Source organism: Callorhinchus milii, unplaced genomic scaffold (genome assembly GCF_018977255.1).
Source record: "Callorhinchus milii isolate IMCB2004 unplaced genomic scaffold, IMCB_Cmil_1.0 Scaffold583, whole genome shotgun sequence".
In the NCBI taxonomy this organism is placed as follows: Eukaryota; Metazoa; Chordata; class Chondrichthyes; order Chimaeriformes; family Callorhinchidae; genus Callorhinchus; species Callorhinchus milii.
In genome coordinates, this window is record NW_024705324.1 from 28997 (window position 1) to 45637 (window position 16641).

Genomic DNA, 16641 nt, shown 5'->3' on the forward strand with positions numbered 1-16641 from the left:
CGTATGGAACATTCCAGGGCGTGTCTCGAGGTATTTATAACTTAGCTGCAGGTGAAGTCAGTTCATTTCCTTGTTCGTCTCCGCTGTGTGAGCTGCGCACAGAACAACTCGTCAATGATATTCAACATCTCACGATATTATAAACTAAATATTTTTGTTGAAATATATTCTCTGAGGCACAGTGAGAAACTACTTTGGGTGCATCTCGGGTCATGGCGAGCGCAGCTCCCGCTGAGAACGTGGACCGAGAGTTGACCTGCTCCATCTGCCTGGACACGTTTGACTGCCCCTCCACGCTGAGCTGCGGCCACTCGTTCTGCCTCCAGTGTCTGGAGGACGCCTGGAAGGAGACAGACTCCTACTGCTGCCCACAGTGCCGCAAGACCTTCCCTGGACGACCCCAGCTGACCAGGAACGTGACACTCGCCAACCTCATAGAGCAGCTGCGAGTGACTGAGACCAAGGCTGCTGCTGCTGCTGGTGTTGTTGTTTTCTGTGACAACTGCCCAGAAGGCAAGACGCTTGCAGTGAAGACTTGCCTCAAGTGTGACACATCCTTCTGCACGGAGCACCTCGTGCCTCACCTGGAGAAAAAGAAATTTCATGATCACGTCCTGGTTTCACCAGATGTGAACCCGAAGAACGCAAGTGCAAGAGGCACAACGAGGCGCTCAAGTTCTACTGCAAGCAGGACATGAGCCTCTTGTGCAGGGACTGCACAATCGCTGGAGAACACAGAGGGCATGATGTTGACACGCTGGAGGACGAGCATCAGACACGGAAGGTGAGACCGCATGCCGACAGTGAGAACCACTGAGGTGCAGCAAAAAAAACACATGCATTGAGATACATTTTTATGCTATATATTTCCACATGATAAGCCGCAATGTTGATTTATCATTTGTGGCCAGGTCGCTTCTAAAAAAATTAATTAATACCTGGGTGGGATTTGCCTGGTAGGATGGGGATGGCTTAGTTGTATGTTATTGGGTGATTTGTTTACCATTCTTGTACTTGGCACTACTATCTGGTTTTTGTAAAATTTGTTGTTGTAACGTTCTTACCCACCCGTACTGGACATGTGAAAAAGACCGTTATAGCTCATCTGATTCCTCCAATATAAATACATATACTGATTCTGATACTTCTACATGAACTGAAAAAAACTGTCACCTGGGATTAATAAAAACATCTCATACAACGAGCATCACCATGTGTTGATTCTCTCTCACGGTCCCTTGCCGTTTAGCCTTTTTCAGTCAGTCCAGGCTGACTTCCTCACCACTCCTCTGGTGGCAATTATAGAGCCATCACTGTGGAGGGCTCCGTGTGGAGTTGGGCTGAGAGGGGACGCTCAGGGAGTGGAGTCTCATCTGGTGACTTCGTCTCTTACAGAGTGGAGTCGGAGAGGAGATGCGAGCGGTGGAGGAGAAGAGGATGGAGGCGGAGGCGTCCGTGGACAGATGGAGGCCGCTCGCAAGGACGTGCAGGTAACGCGTGTGGACTTGTGACCCCGTGACCTCCACCCTGCGTGGAGTCTCCCTGTGAGTGTTTGTGGAGTTGACCTCACTGTGAGGTCCACTCCGTAGACTCAAGTGAACTGTTAGTCTTGAGTCAGTGTGTAATAACTGTGCAGGATATTGGATTTTTATGGAAATGTGTGCTTGAACAGTAAACAAATGCAACGTTTATAGAAAAAAAAAGTTCGTACCTCGTGAGACTGCAAAGCACTTTGCAGTATAACTCGAATGACTTGCAATGGCTGAGATAAAATAGCACAGTATGGAGCAACGACTATATTGAATTAGAAACTAGAAATTAAACAAGTGAAGATGACGATTAAATATGACAGGAAATATGCGTTAAATGCTAGAATAAACACAAGAGACGCGACTTCAAGAGAGTAAAGGGGATGCTGGAAAAACACGTTTGCTCTCATGACACGCACCCAACTCAAAAGCAAACACAACGTAGAGTAAATTACTATTTCAAACATTTTAAATGTAATGTGCACACGTCGTGATGTATTAGTGATTAACTCTTTTGGAGTCGTACATTTTAATGGTAAGGATAATTACAAAATTGTGTCTACCTTTAATGCCTTCAACGAAATTGCTATGAGCCTGTTTATGTTGGCGCATGCATAAGTATTCATTGGAACACAAATCCTCCTGTAAAACAGGGCATACAGTCAGCTGGTGATATTAATAATTTACATAAAATCAGAACCGGCCCTAGACCTTTGGGGGCCCTAAGCAAAATTATTTGGAGGCCCCTTTGATGTATGATTTTTTCACCCACTAGCTAGCAGAGACTCTATGGGGCCCTCTGCTGGCCACGTGGCCCTTTGCAATTGCAAGGGTCGCTTAGTGGCTGGGCCGGCTCTGCATAAAATATCCATGTTGTAGAGAATATTAGTAACAAAAACAAATAAGCAGATAATAGGTCTCCATCATATACCTGCCTCTGTATAAATTATGAGAAAAAATTGACACATTCCTTCAGCCCCACTAAGTGGGAGTGCATCTTTACAAAAGTATTGATTCCGCAGTCTTCTGGGAGTGCATAATTTTGTCAGCCTTGATTCAGTAGAGGCAACAATAGACTGGTTTATGTATGATAAATTTGCGTTCAACTTGGATCCATATCTTAGAGAGAGGGTCCTTATCTATAACATCTGGCAGCTCACCTGCATTGATTCAAGCAAGCCTTACTCTGCATGTCAAAACCGCTCAAGAGTTTTCTTGTACTGAATGAATACAGGCAGACCTAACTTAGCACGACGCCATAGAACACTCATTCATTATAGCGTCTCATGGGCCTGGAGAACATTTTTACAAAAATAGAAAATCAAAACATATCTATCTAAATATAAACGGCTAAGGATGACTGCAAAATCTCAGCTGGCTTCCAAAGACCGGTTCCTAGATCGTCTGCTTTGGCTCCTAAGACGGTGTTTCAGCTCTGAAGACTATGGAGGAAATATCCAAGATGTATTTTGTGAATTGTGACATTTAAGCAACATTCGTGTCGCCTTCAGTGTAAAATTTCAATGGTTTGAATAATTTCAGATTTATTTTTTATAAAAGGTTTAATTTTGCAACTGTTACATACCTCATCAAAATACCAGGAAGGCAATATCCATGATGTATATTTTTGAATAGTTAAACGTAATTATTATCTTTAATATACATAGATAGATGGCTCCGACAACGATGCTCTTTTAAATATAGATAGATGAGATGGTCGGGCCCTCATAACGTGATAGTGATGGATCGAGGTAGGCGACTATTACAGACAGCGGAGAGAAGATGAGACATCAGAAGAAAGAAACCTACGATTAAACACTGATCGAAATCTACATGCACAAAAAAAGAGCAAACGAACAGCAGAAGAAAAAGCCGACGAATAAACTCAAATAGAGAGAGAAAGAAGCCAAAAGGAGAAGATTAAATGTGAAGTGCCCAATGCCAACAACCAAGAAATATGCGTAGAAGTGGATGAACATAATATTGTTAATACAACAATTGAATGAACATTATGTAAAGCAATATATTGGACCGTTGAACTGAATGCATCAAAGAAAAGACACAGAGTGCTGTTGTGATGGGAAAGTTTTTGTCTGGCACCTTTAACAGAAGCACATGAACTATTAAAAAAAGTTATTGACAGAAGTAACACCAGAAGCACGACATTACTGAGATCATATCAGAGACTGCAATTCTGCTGGAGCTTTTGCATCGATGGGAGCTGAAATGAAGGCACCTCCTGGACATGGACCTTACTGTTTGAGAATGCATGGTCAAATGTATCATATGGTGTATCCATTATACGCAACACCGACAATAAACAGGATATGGACAGTTATATATTTTTGACTCAGCAGAAGCAACTGCAAACGATTAGATAACGAGTTAAACAGAGGCTGTAGTGAAATTGCAATGCTACTGGACGAAATTTAACGACTAACGAATATATTTGCCGAATACTATAAACAATTAATAAAGTTAATGAAACAATCCAACTATGAAAGTAAAAACAGTATTCATCGAATATCCTGAACTAGACCTATGAAGACACAATGCCCCTACATTCAAGACCGAAGTTGCTGCTAAATTTGTCAGAGATGATGGTGAACCTCTTGTTAAACAGGATATTTATCTGGAAGGTGATACTTGCAAAACTATATCTCCTATAAATAGGAACTGTGACCCGATAGTTTACCCAATATTATTTCCATACAGAGAAAGTGGCTGACATTGGGAATTGAAACACCTTGAATAAAGAAAAACGAACAAGAGATACACAACTGCAATATTATCCATATAGACCATCAATCAGAAATGAATTCAGCATACTACACTTGAGTGGAAAACTTTTCCATCAATGTGCTGTTGTTGCATTGTAGGGGCGTGTATGGGCTATGTGTAGCGACGTAAACGGACTGTGTACACTTACCTGTAGGGGCTGACACAGTCCAGCAGGGGCAGTCGCAATATCCCTAGTCCCGGAGCAGGAGGGGGCTGCGGGGTATTCTGGGATCCCACGGGACCCCTCCCAATGGGTGGGCGCTGCGGGGTTTCCTAGGATCCCACGGGACCCGCCCCTCGGTTGGAGGTGTTTATAAGCGGGACCTCTCTACAGGCTCGGGGCCAGTTGAAGACAGAAGACAGAAGCAAGAAGACCGGCCAGATAGTACTCTGGGACCCCTAGCCCCGCTGCCCTTGTCAGGGCCGGGACTCTGTGTGGCTCAGTGGTGAGACCCTGGGAACCCCCGGCCCGACGTCCTTGTAAGGGCCGGGTCCGAGCAGGCCAGTGGTTGGAACCCGCACCCTGGCTAGGTCGGGTTAGATTAGCCTCTCCTAGGCACCCGTAGCTGGAGGACCTAGATTATCAGTCCCGTATCGGGTGAGTTAGCCCGGAGGCAGTACCTCCCAAGGCAGTGGTGATAGAAGGGCAGTTGTTCTGAGTGTGCCGGGTTGTACTGCCGAGCATTGTGTTAAATAAATAGTGTTGCCTCCAAGATCCAGCTCCGACGTCTCCAGAATCAACAACACTACACATACGTTAAAACAGAGGGTGCACGATTAAACAATCTAAGACACAATCAAAAGGAGTTACGCATAGAACAATATAGAGGAATGTTGGATGCGGTAAAAGCGAGAGCTGAAGATCAGGCCTCAAGAGCAGGGCATATGATTATTTTTCCATCTACAATTCAAGGAAGTCCAAGATATATGTAGCAAAACTTTCAGGACACAATGGAAATAGTGCATACATTTGGAAAGCCGGACCTATAAGTAACCTTTACATGTAACCCTACTTGGTCTGAAATTCTTAACGCAATATCTAGGACTAAAAGACCAGAACATCAACCTGATATAATTGTAAGCATTTTGAAAATCAAACAGAAAGAGTTATTTCATGATATTCTGAAAAGATATATATTTGGTGTTGTAATCGACTACATCTACAGTGAGGGAAAAAATAATTTGATCCCCTGCAGATTTTGTACATTTTCCCACTGACAAAGAAATGATACAGTGAGGTAAAAAAGTATTTGATCCCCTGCTGATTTTGTACATTTGCCCACTGACAAAGAAATGATCAGTTTATTTGAACAGTGAGAGACAGAATAACAACACAATACAGAAAAACGCATGTCAAAAATTTTATAAATTGATTTTCATTTTAATGAGGGAAATAAGTATTTTACCCCTTCTCAATCAGAAAGATTTCTGGCTCCCAGGTGTCTTTTATACATGTAACGAGCTGAGATTAGGAGCACACTCTAAAAGTGAGTGCTCCTAATCTCAGCTTGTTACCTTTATAAAAGACACCTGTTCACAGACGCAATCAATCAGATTCCAAACTCTCCACCATGGCCAAGACCAAAGAGCTCTCCAAGGATGTCAGGGACAAGATTGTAGACCTACACAAGGCTGGAATGGGCTACAAGACCATCGCCAAGCAGCTTGGTGAGAAGGTGACAACAGTTGGTGCGATTATTCGCAAATGGAAGAAACACAAAAGAACTGTCAATCTCCCTCGGCCTGGGGCTCCATGCAAGATCTCACCTCGTGGAGTTGCAATGATCATGAGAACGGTGAGGAATCAGCCCAGAACTACACGGGAGGATCTTGTCAATGATCTCAAGGCAGCTGGGACCATAGTCACCAAGAAAACAGTTGGTAACACACTACGCCGTGAAGGACTGAAATCCTGCTGTGCCCGCAAGGTCCCCCTGCTCAAGAAAGCACATTTACATGCCCGTCTGAAGTTTGCCAATGAACATCTGAATGATTCAGAGGACAACTGGGTGAAAGTGTTGTGGTCAGATGAGACCAAAATGGAGCTCTTTGGCATCAACTCAACTCGACGTGTTTGGAGGAGGAGGAATGCTGCCTATGACCCCAAGAACACCATCCCCACCGTCAAACGTGGAGGTGGAAACATTATGCTTTGGGGGTGTTTTTCTGCTAAGGGGACAGGACAACTTCACCGCATCAAAGAGACAATGGACGGGGCCATGTTCCGTCAAATCTTGGGTGAGAACCTCCTTCCCTCAGCCAGGGCATTGAAAATAGATCGTGGATGGGTATTCCAGTATGACAATGACCCAAAACACACGGCCAAGGCAACAAAGGAGTGGCTCACGAAGAAGCACATTAAGGTCCTGGAGTGGCCTAGCCAGTCTCCAGACCTTAATCCCATAGAAAATCTGTGGAGGGAGCTGAAGGTTCGAGTTGCCAGGCGTCAGCCTCGAAACCTTAATGACTTGGAGAAGATCTGCAAACAGGAGTGGGACAAAATCCCTCCTGAGATGTGTGCAAACCTGGTGGCCAACTACAAGAAACGTCTGACCTCTGTGATTGCCAACAAGGGTTTTGCCACCAAGTACTAAGTCATGTCTTGCAGAGGGGTCAAATACTTATTTCCCTCATTAAAATGCAAATCAATTTATAACATTTTTTACATGCGTTTTTCTGGATTTTTTTTGTTATTCTGTCTCTCACTGGTCAAATAAACCTACCATTAAAATTATAGACTGATCATTTCTTTGTCAGTGGGCAAACGTACAAAAACAGCAGGGGATCAAATACTTTTTTCCCTCACTGTATTGGTCATCTGAAAGCAATAACGCTGACGGGAACACATCCTGATATATACAACAGTATAATGACCCATTTTAGCGCTTATTCGATAGGCACTCACTTCTTCAGGAAGCATACAGAGCGTTTAGCGAGGTCTGCCAGTACTGATACAATAATTCAGTCCCAAAAGGCCATGGGGCAAATAGATTGTGTACAAAATACTTTTAATGATGAATCTATGCAGAAGGTGAATCATGTGCTTATCTTTACTGAAAGAACCTAAAACATGTGCTTATCTGTTTTGGTAAATAATTTACAGATCCTCACCAATACACTTCTGGAGTTAGGCGGATTTGTTTTAAAGGAATATTAGGATGAAGACAGCCCTGTGGTGGTCTCTAAACATATCCAGGGGAGATAAATTGGAGGTGATACAGAGGTTGCAATAATGTGTTGATATGGAGGCATCAAGGTCAAAGTGGGCAGCCAGGTGGTATAATGGAACAAGAGGCTCGGCAGTCGATGATTTCACAGGAGTCAAAGATGGGGAGGATGGCAGCTTGGACTACATGAAGATGGAGCCGAGGTGAGACAATGTCTATTTATATAGAGGATTTTGTTTATTAAATCTTACTGGCGATATTATCAATGTGACGGGCAAGATAGCACCTAGATACCTGAAGTTATCGACCTGTTCAATGAGATGCGAGTCCAAAGACATAACGTGGCAGCAGGGAAAAATAGGTTTCGAGAAACTGGAAAACAATGTGACTTTGGTCTTAGCAGCATGGAATATTAATTTATAGAATCCATCACACGCCCTTTGCAGGATTCCATGCTCCAGACCAAGGCTGGCATCTCAGGCGAGTTCACCCGCATGAGGACGATGCTGGATGAGGACGAGAGGGCGGCTCTGGATCGCGTGGATGTGAAGGGGCGCGAGCTGCTGTCCCAGATCGAGGAGAACATCGCTCATTACGAGCGCGAGATCAGCGAGCTCAAGGCAGCAGCCACGCGCCTGCGCGCTCTGCAGGAGGAGAGGGACTCGCTCACGTTCCTGCAGGTAGAGCGCTCACGGAGCCAGGGCGAGTGCCCCAGTTCGCGTGTTCATTGTGTTTGTAAACGTGGCACATGCGTTGCAACACAAAACAATAACGCCACGTGCATTGTCAATACAAATATAGCCAATGGGTTCTAAAATAAGCGTAGAGTCAAGTTCACCAACTTGGATTTGTATATTGTAATAAAAATATGAACTACCGCTGAATTTCAAAAGAAGAAATTTACGATTAACACACAAATCCCTTGAGTTAATTGGTTGGTAATATATGCAGGCATTGGCATAAAAATTGTAACCTCATCATCCTGTAATGTACATCAGATTGAGGCCACTTGACACTACATTAAAAATTTTCATTTTACCAAATGTATACCAACCATTATTAATGCTGAACACGGAAGGGCTTTTAACATCAGGAAAGCCAGAAGCAGTTATATTTCAGCACTGACTGCTGATGAGTCTTTGAAAGTTTAAACCAATCCCGAGATTGCCTGCCTCAACAAATGTTAACCCTGCTAAACTATGGACTTGGCAACGTAACGCTCTGGTTGTAATTCACTCTCGCAGTGGATCATTATTTTGAATGTTGGTTCACAATCACTGCAACTCGATGTCAAGTGCCACAGACACCCTTGCCATAATATCGGACACCAAGTGGCAACAATTTTAGAGGCCACACCTTGCTGATGAGAATATTGAGTCATAACGAGTCCATGGCTTTGTCTTGATTACAACCAACAACACTGGGAATGCAAATGGATAGCGCAGCCCAGCTCATCGCGTCTACCAATCACCGTGTGGTTAACGTGGCTGGAGGTGAACTGACTCGCGCCCCCTGTGTCTGACTCCTGCAGGTTCACCTGAAAGAGACAAACCGGTATGGACTCATGAACTCGCACAAATAACACACGGGGTGACGCCTTGTGTGGAATATGGGCTGATGATGATGATTATGTGTGATGATGATGTGTATGATGATCATGCTGTGTGATGATGTTGTGTTATGTTGTGTGATGATGTGTGGCATGATGCTGTGTGATGATGTGTGTAATGCATGTGTGATGATGCATGTGTGTGTGGGTGATGATGTTGTGTGTGATGATGTGTAGTATGATCTGTGTATGATGCTGTGGTGTAATGATGCTGTGTAAGACACGGGCTGTGTGTGTCACTGCTGGTTTTGGTCTCACAGGAGAGACGCTCAGAAGGAAGATCCACCCTCATCTCCCAGCAAAGAAGACATCGCCACGATCAGCGCCCTGCAGGGAGCTGTGGTCAACCTGCTGGCATTCATGTGTGAGTTCCACGGACTCTTACCACCTGTGCGGTGTGTTATTGTGCGTGTAATTGTGTCTTGTGTGTATGTTGCGGAGCGGTGGCATAGTGGTTAACGTGCTACAATATGAACCTGGCAACACAAATTCGATTCCCGTTCACAGCCAACACCAGTGACAATTTTCTGAACCGGTCATGAGCCTCCCCTAGGTCGACTCAGCCTCAAATGACTACCTGGTGTAGTGTGTAAAAACTGCCACTAGGGAGACAAAGGCGGCCTTACGTGGTGCTGGCCACCCACCCCCTCATGTTCCATACCGGCCTTGAAGTGTCACTCGCTAACAATTCTTGCCCCTACAGCCTGTTTGTCTGTTTGTATACGTATGTGTAGATGAGCGAGAGTGAGTACGGATGTGCAATGATGATGGGATGCTCTGTGCACTGAGCTACAAACATGGTCACCTACACGTGACTCACGGCCATGGCTATCATCAATGGTGAGTGGATTCAGAACCAATTCTGAGCCTCTCCCAGATGAACCCTTGGCTTAAACGAGTACCGGGTACGTCCTGTAAGCATCAGCACTGCGGACACAAATCGGCCTGCAGAATTCATATGGTGAAATGGCTTTTATAACTACATCAATATAAATTTAAATAATGTTGTGGCTTGGCTCTCCAACACACCGGCGTGCTGTACTAGTGACGAATTGGCATGTTCTGTTTACGTGACAACCCTTACTAGTTGTCTGTGTCGGGTGGTGGCAGGTTTAACGACACATTTATATATTTACGCGATCTAACCCCAAAAAAACCTCTTATGTATTATATAAACTTAGGGTTGATTGGTAATGCCCAAGGATCATACATCCAGACTAAGACACGTTGAAGATTTTTAGGCTTCATGTCAACAGCTTGATGCTCAGAGAGTCAAACTAAGGCATTTTTAGTATTCTTAGGTTCCCCAGTTAATGGCTGAGGCTCACAGAGCGAGATTAAGGCATAATCTTGGTCAACCTTGTCTATCACTACACGGCACGTGCAAACATCAACATTACGACTGTAATGTATTCATTAGACAATAATATATAGCACACACACGAGTGTATTTCACTATTACATAAGCTCCATTGATATTACACGCGTGTATTATCCAGTAAGGATGCTGTTGGCCAAAGTAACCATTGTAGCAGATGAAACTACGAGTATAAATCTTCTCTGTAATGGATGTCATCATCAGACTCGAGCCAGACTACATCACGTAGTGATGCGTAGGATTCATTGTTAATGATGTAGGCTCATATCCATACTAAGGCAGCCTTAAGCTAAGATTATTGGGGTTCTATGTAATACCGAGGCTCACAGAGCCAGACTGGGCTATCGTGTGGCTGACCACGTGTATCACTGTGCAAACAGATACATTGCTATTGCCCATGTATTGCAATACCTCTACGTTCACATACAGCACACACACGAGTGTAAAGGAGTATTACATGAGCTCTATTAACCCTACACGTGTGTATAATTGAGTGAGGATGCTGTTGCTATTCTGCGTGTGAGTGTTTTACACAGAGACACTGTGGCTGATATTCTTAGGATTCATTTTTAGTGCTTGAGGCAGCGTGATACAGACTCAGACACAGTTAGGATTCTTAGGGTTCTGTGTTAAAGTCTGAAGCTCTCAGCATCAACGGCACTGAGCCTTTGACACATACAGGCTGTGGCTGATATTATTAAGATTCATTACACTGTGTAATAAATAAAAATGTCCCTGGGTAGTAAGTGTTATTTTATAATTGCTTATGCCTCAAATGTACACAAAATGGCTATTATTCCCCACAAACTTTGCTTTTGTGACCAGGACAGTGATATTTTGAAATTTACACATTTTCAATGGGAATTCCAGATAGATTCAGTGCTGAGTAGTAACTTGTAGTAACTTCTAGAACATTCAAGAACTTTCCAGTAATAAAAAAGTAGTATAAATACAGGACCCTTAAGCCCACCAGTTCAGTTTACAGTGGTACCTCGGTATGCGTCGTTAATTCGTTCCAGAAGGTAGGACTTATACCGAAAATGACGTATACCAAACTAATTTTCCTATAAGAAATAAATGGAAAGGAAATAATCCGTTCCAGAGTATAAGAAATTATATTTAATATGGCATAATATACATTAATGGGGTTGTATAAAATAAGAATTAGACTTAACGTATTACTAAAATGCATACATAAATTCAAATAAATGCACACACGAGTGTACATCACTACACCTATCACACACACACACACGAGTGTACATCACTACACTATCACACACAGTGTACATCACTACACTATCACACACACGAGTGTACATCACTACACTATCACACACACACACGAGTGTACATCACTACACTATCACACACACACACGAGTGTACATCACTACACTATCACATCACACACACACACGAGTGTACATCACTACACTATCACACACACACGAGTGTACATCACTACACTACACACACACACACGAGTGTACATCACTACACTATCACACACACACACACGAGTGTACATCACTACACTATCACACATCACACACCACACACGAGTGTACATCACTACACTATCACACACACACACGAGTGTACATCACTACACTATCACACACACACACGAGTGTACATCACTACACTATCACACACACGAGTGTACATCACTACACTATCACACACACGAGTGTACATCACTACACTATCACACACACACGAGTGTACATCACTACACTATCACACACACACACACGAGTGTACATCACTACACTATCACACACACACACACCGAGTGTACATCACTACACTATCACACACACACACGAGTGTACATCACTACACTATCACACCACCACGAGTGTACATCACTACACTATCACACCACCACACGAGTGTACATCACTACACTATCACACACACCACGAGTGTACATCACTACACTATCACACACAACACACACGAGTGTACATCACTACACTATACCACACACACAACACACACGAGTGTACATCACTACACTATCACACACACACGAGTGTACATCACTACACTATCACACACACACGAGTGTACATCACTACACTATCACACACACACACGAGTGTACATCACTACACTTTTATCACACACCACACCACGAGTGTACATCACTACACTATCACACACACCACGAGTGTACATCACTACACTATCACACACACACCACGAGTGTACATCACTACACTATCACACACACCACACGAGTGTACATCACTACACTATCACACACACACACACGAGTGTACATCACTACACTATCACACACCACATTACACACACCACACACACGAGTGTACATCACTACACTATCACACACACACACGAGTGTACATCACTACACTATCACACACACACACGAGTGTACATCACTACACTATCACACACACACGAGTGTACATCACTACACTATCACACACACCACACGAGTGTACATCACTACACTATCACACACACACGAGTGTACATCACTACACTATCACACACACACGAGTGTACATCACTACACTATCACACCACACACACGAGTGTACATCACTACACTATCACACACACACGAGTGTACATCACTACACTATCACCACACACACGAGTGTACATCACTACACTATCACACACACGAGTGTACATCACTACACTATCACACACACACACGAGTGTACATCACTACACTATCACACACACACAGTACATCACTACACTATCACACACCGAGTGTACATCACTACACTATCACACACACACACGAGTGTACATCACTACACTATCACACACACACACCGAGTGTACATCACTACACACACACACACGAGTGTACATCACTACACTATCACACACACACACACGAGTGTACATCACTACACTATCACACACACACACGAGTGTACATCACTACACTATCACACACCACACACACGAGTGTACATCACTACACCCACTCATCACACACACACACACGAGTGTACATCACTACACTATCACACACACCACACACGAGTGTACATCACTACACTATCACACACACACACACGAGTGTACATCACTACACTATCACACACACACACACGAGTGTACATCACTACACTATCACACCACACACACACGAGTGTACATCACTACACTACCACCTATCACACACACACACACACGAGTGTACATCACTACACTATCACACACACACACACGAGTGTACATCACTACACTATCACACACACACACGAGTGTACATCACTACACTATCACACCACACCTCGTGTGCCGTGCCGGCCTTCACAGGTGCTCACCAACACCACTTGCCCCTACAGCCTGTGAAAGGTGACACACGGGAGATGTTTGTGTTTGTTGTACACACACAGAGACGCTGCGGCGGTGTTGATATCCACGCTGCGCTGCTGCTGTGATCCACTGCCTCCCACGGGCACTACCGCACAGTGGGGCTGAACGATGAATCGATTTCAAATCGAAGTCGCAATTTGAAACAATGCGATTAGCAAATCGCAAAGGCTGCGATTTTTGAAAAATGTTTATTTTTTATTATTAGAACTTTATTGATTTAACTTAACAATTAATTCTAGATTTGAAGCTTTCGTGACTGCAAGGATTCATACTCTTAGGTTTTTTCGGTAAAGTCACGTTGGTAAAAATATAATAAATAAATAATAATAAATGAAAATAACTCAATTAAATCACGACGTTTCGGAGGCAACACAAGTCTCCGTCTTCAGGTGGGACCGTCACAGCTAAATTTACTGTATCACTTTATTTTATTATTATTTTATTATTAGTTAATTTTATAATTTTTTTACCATTTAGTTAATACTATTTTATTATTATTTCGATAGTATTTTATTAAAAAACATATTATTATTTTATTATTTATCAATATAGTTTATCAATATTTTATTTTATTATTATTGTTGTATTAGCAATTTTTATTTTATTATTATTTCAATTATTTTGCGCTATTATTTATTTATTATATTTTATTATTGTATTATTATTTTATTTTATTTTTTATTATTATTATTTTACCTACGTGACTTTACCGAAAAAACTTAACAATTGTTCTATGTTTGATCGTTCTATTTCAATTAAAAATTTTAACAAATACATGTTGGAAGCAATTAATATATTTTAAGTTTTCAGCCTTGCATTAGAATATATAGAGCAGTTCACATTTTGATGGTATCATCACATGTTTTACATCTATTACACAGTGAATATTGAACTGAAGCTCGACTTTTAAAAATGTAGATGGCGGGGCAGACAAACGCACCGCTGTACTGTACTTCTGTGCTCTCGCCAGCCGCGCCGCCTGCCTTCACCAACGCGCGGTGACCGGCGTGGTGAAGTATGGTCAAATATCCCCCGCGACCCGCACGGTGTAGGGAGGCCCTCATCCAGCAGTGGATTGACAAAGTGCCCGTTACATGTCATCACACCGATAGCTACGCATTACAACGTTGTATAACAATGCTCATTATGAATTGCTCTATTGTAGTGTACGTGCGTGTTAGTGCACGAGTGCTGTTGTTATAGTGGTGCTGTTGTTACACGGCTACTGTGATTATCGTTACTGCAGACGGACGCTCACCGACTCTGGACCCAAACTCGGCCCACAACGACCTCCAGATTTCCTCGGACCTCAGGACGGTGACGTGGACCGCTGTCTCCCAGGGTCGCCCCGATCACCCACACCGCTTTGATGCTATGCACAAGCCCTGTGCTCCGAGAGCTTCTCGTCGGGTCAGCACTACTGGGAGGTGGACGTGGGGGGTGCGGGGAGCTGTGAGGTTGGAGTCGCGTACGGGACGATCGCACGGAAAGGGGTGGTGAAGAGTGCAGCCTGGGAAGGAACGACTCATCCTGGGTTTTATATAAAATAACAACAGCTGCTCAGTGCTCATGGTGGTGTAGGACCTCAGTGCCGGTGAGGGATCCTCCCCGGAGAGTCGGGTGTCACCTGCACTGGGAGGCGGGGCTGCTGTCGTTTTACCGCGCCGACTCCATGGAGCTGCTGCACTCCGTCCACCACTCGTTTAGTCAACCGCTCTACCCCGCACTGGTGTGTGGGGTGATGGTGACTCAGTGAGGATTCTGGATCTGAGTCGTGCGTCCTGAGAGCACGGAGTGTGAGCAGCGCAGAGAAACGGGCACAACGCACAGACTCACGCACACAAAGACACAGATCCCCCGTGTAGCCTTAACAGGCTGTTGGGGCAAGTGCTGTTAGCGAGCACCTATGGGGCCGTCCATAAATGACGTCACGCACCTGGGGGGGGGGGGCAGACATTTGTGACGATGGGGGGGGGGTTGAGAAATGTGACGTCACGTCAAAATGAGCAACTTTAAATAAATATAGACAACACGTTCTACTTAGTTAAATAGACTTTTTAATAAATGTTTTCTCCTACAACATCAGAGTGCAGCGCCACATTAAATATGCACTACAATGACAATAGTTTAAAGCTATTTGAGACATGTTTTATTTTTTTTGGGGGGGGGCAGAGCTTTGTGACGTCATATTTGAGGGGGGGTCTGACTTTTGTGACGCCGTGTGACGAAGGGGGGGGGGTCAAAATCGCGTGACGTCATTTATGGACGGCCCCTATGAAGGCCGGCACAGCACACTAGGGGGTGGGTGGCCAACACCACGCCCGGCCGCCTTTGTCTCCCCAGTGGTGACTTTTACACACCGTACTAGGAACTATTTTTTTCAGGCTGAGTCGACCTAGGGGAGGCCCATGACCGGTTCACCAACACCAGTGACGATTATCGGAATCGGTCCAGGCTCTCCCCTAGGTCGACTGAGCCTCAAATGAGTACCTGCTGCGATGTGCAAACATCGCCACTGGGGAGACAAAGGCGGGTCGGGCGTGGTGCTGGTCACCGACCCCTCGTGTGCCACAGTGCCGGACTTCATAGGTGCTACTAGCAAACAGCACTTGCCCCTACAGTCTGTTAAGGCTACACGGGGGATAATTTTCTTTGGGTTAGTGGGTTGGTCTGTATCCCTTGTCTTGTGTGTGTCTTGTGTCTTTGTCTGTGTCTTTGTTACTGTGTCTGTGTGTGTGTCTTTGTTACTGTGTCTGTGTGTGCGTCTTTGTTACTGTGTCTGTGTGTGTGTCTTTGTGCA

The 16641-nt window shown here is 44.1% G+C and overlaps 1 pseudogene; it reads left to right on the top strand.

The window, feature by feature from the left end:
* The first annotated feature begins 212 nt into the window (after positions 1–212).
* Positions 213–15597, top strand: LOC121852219 (annotated as a pseudogene).
* Positions 15598–16641: the final 1044 nt, after the last annotated feature.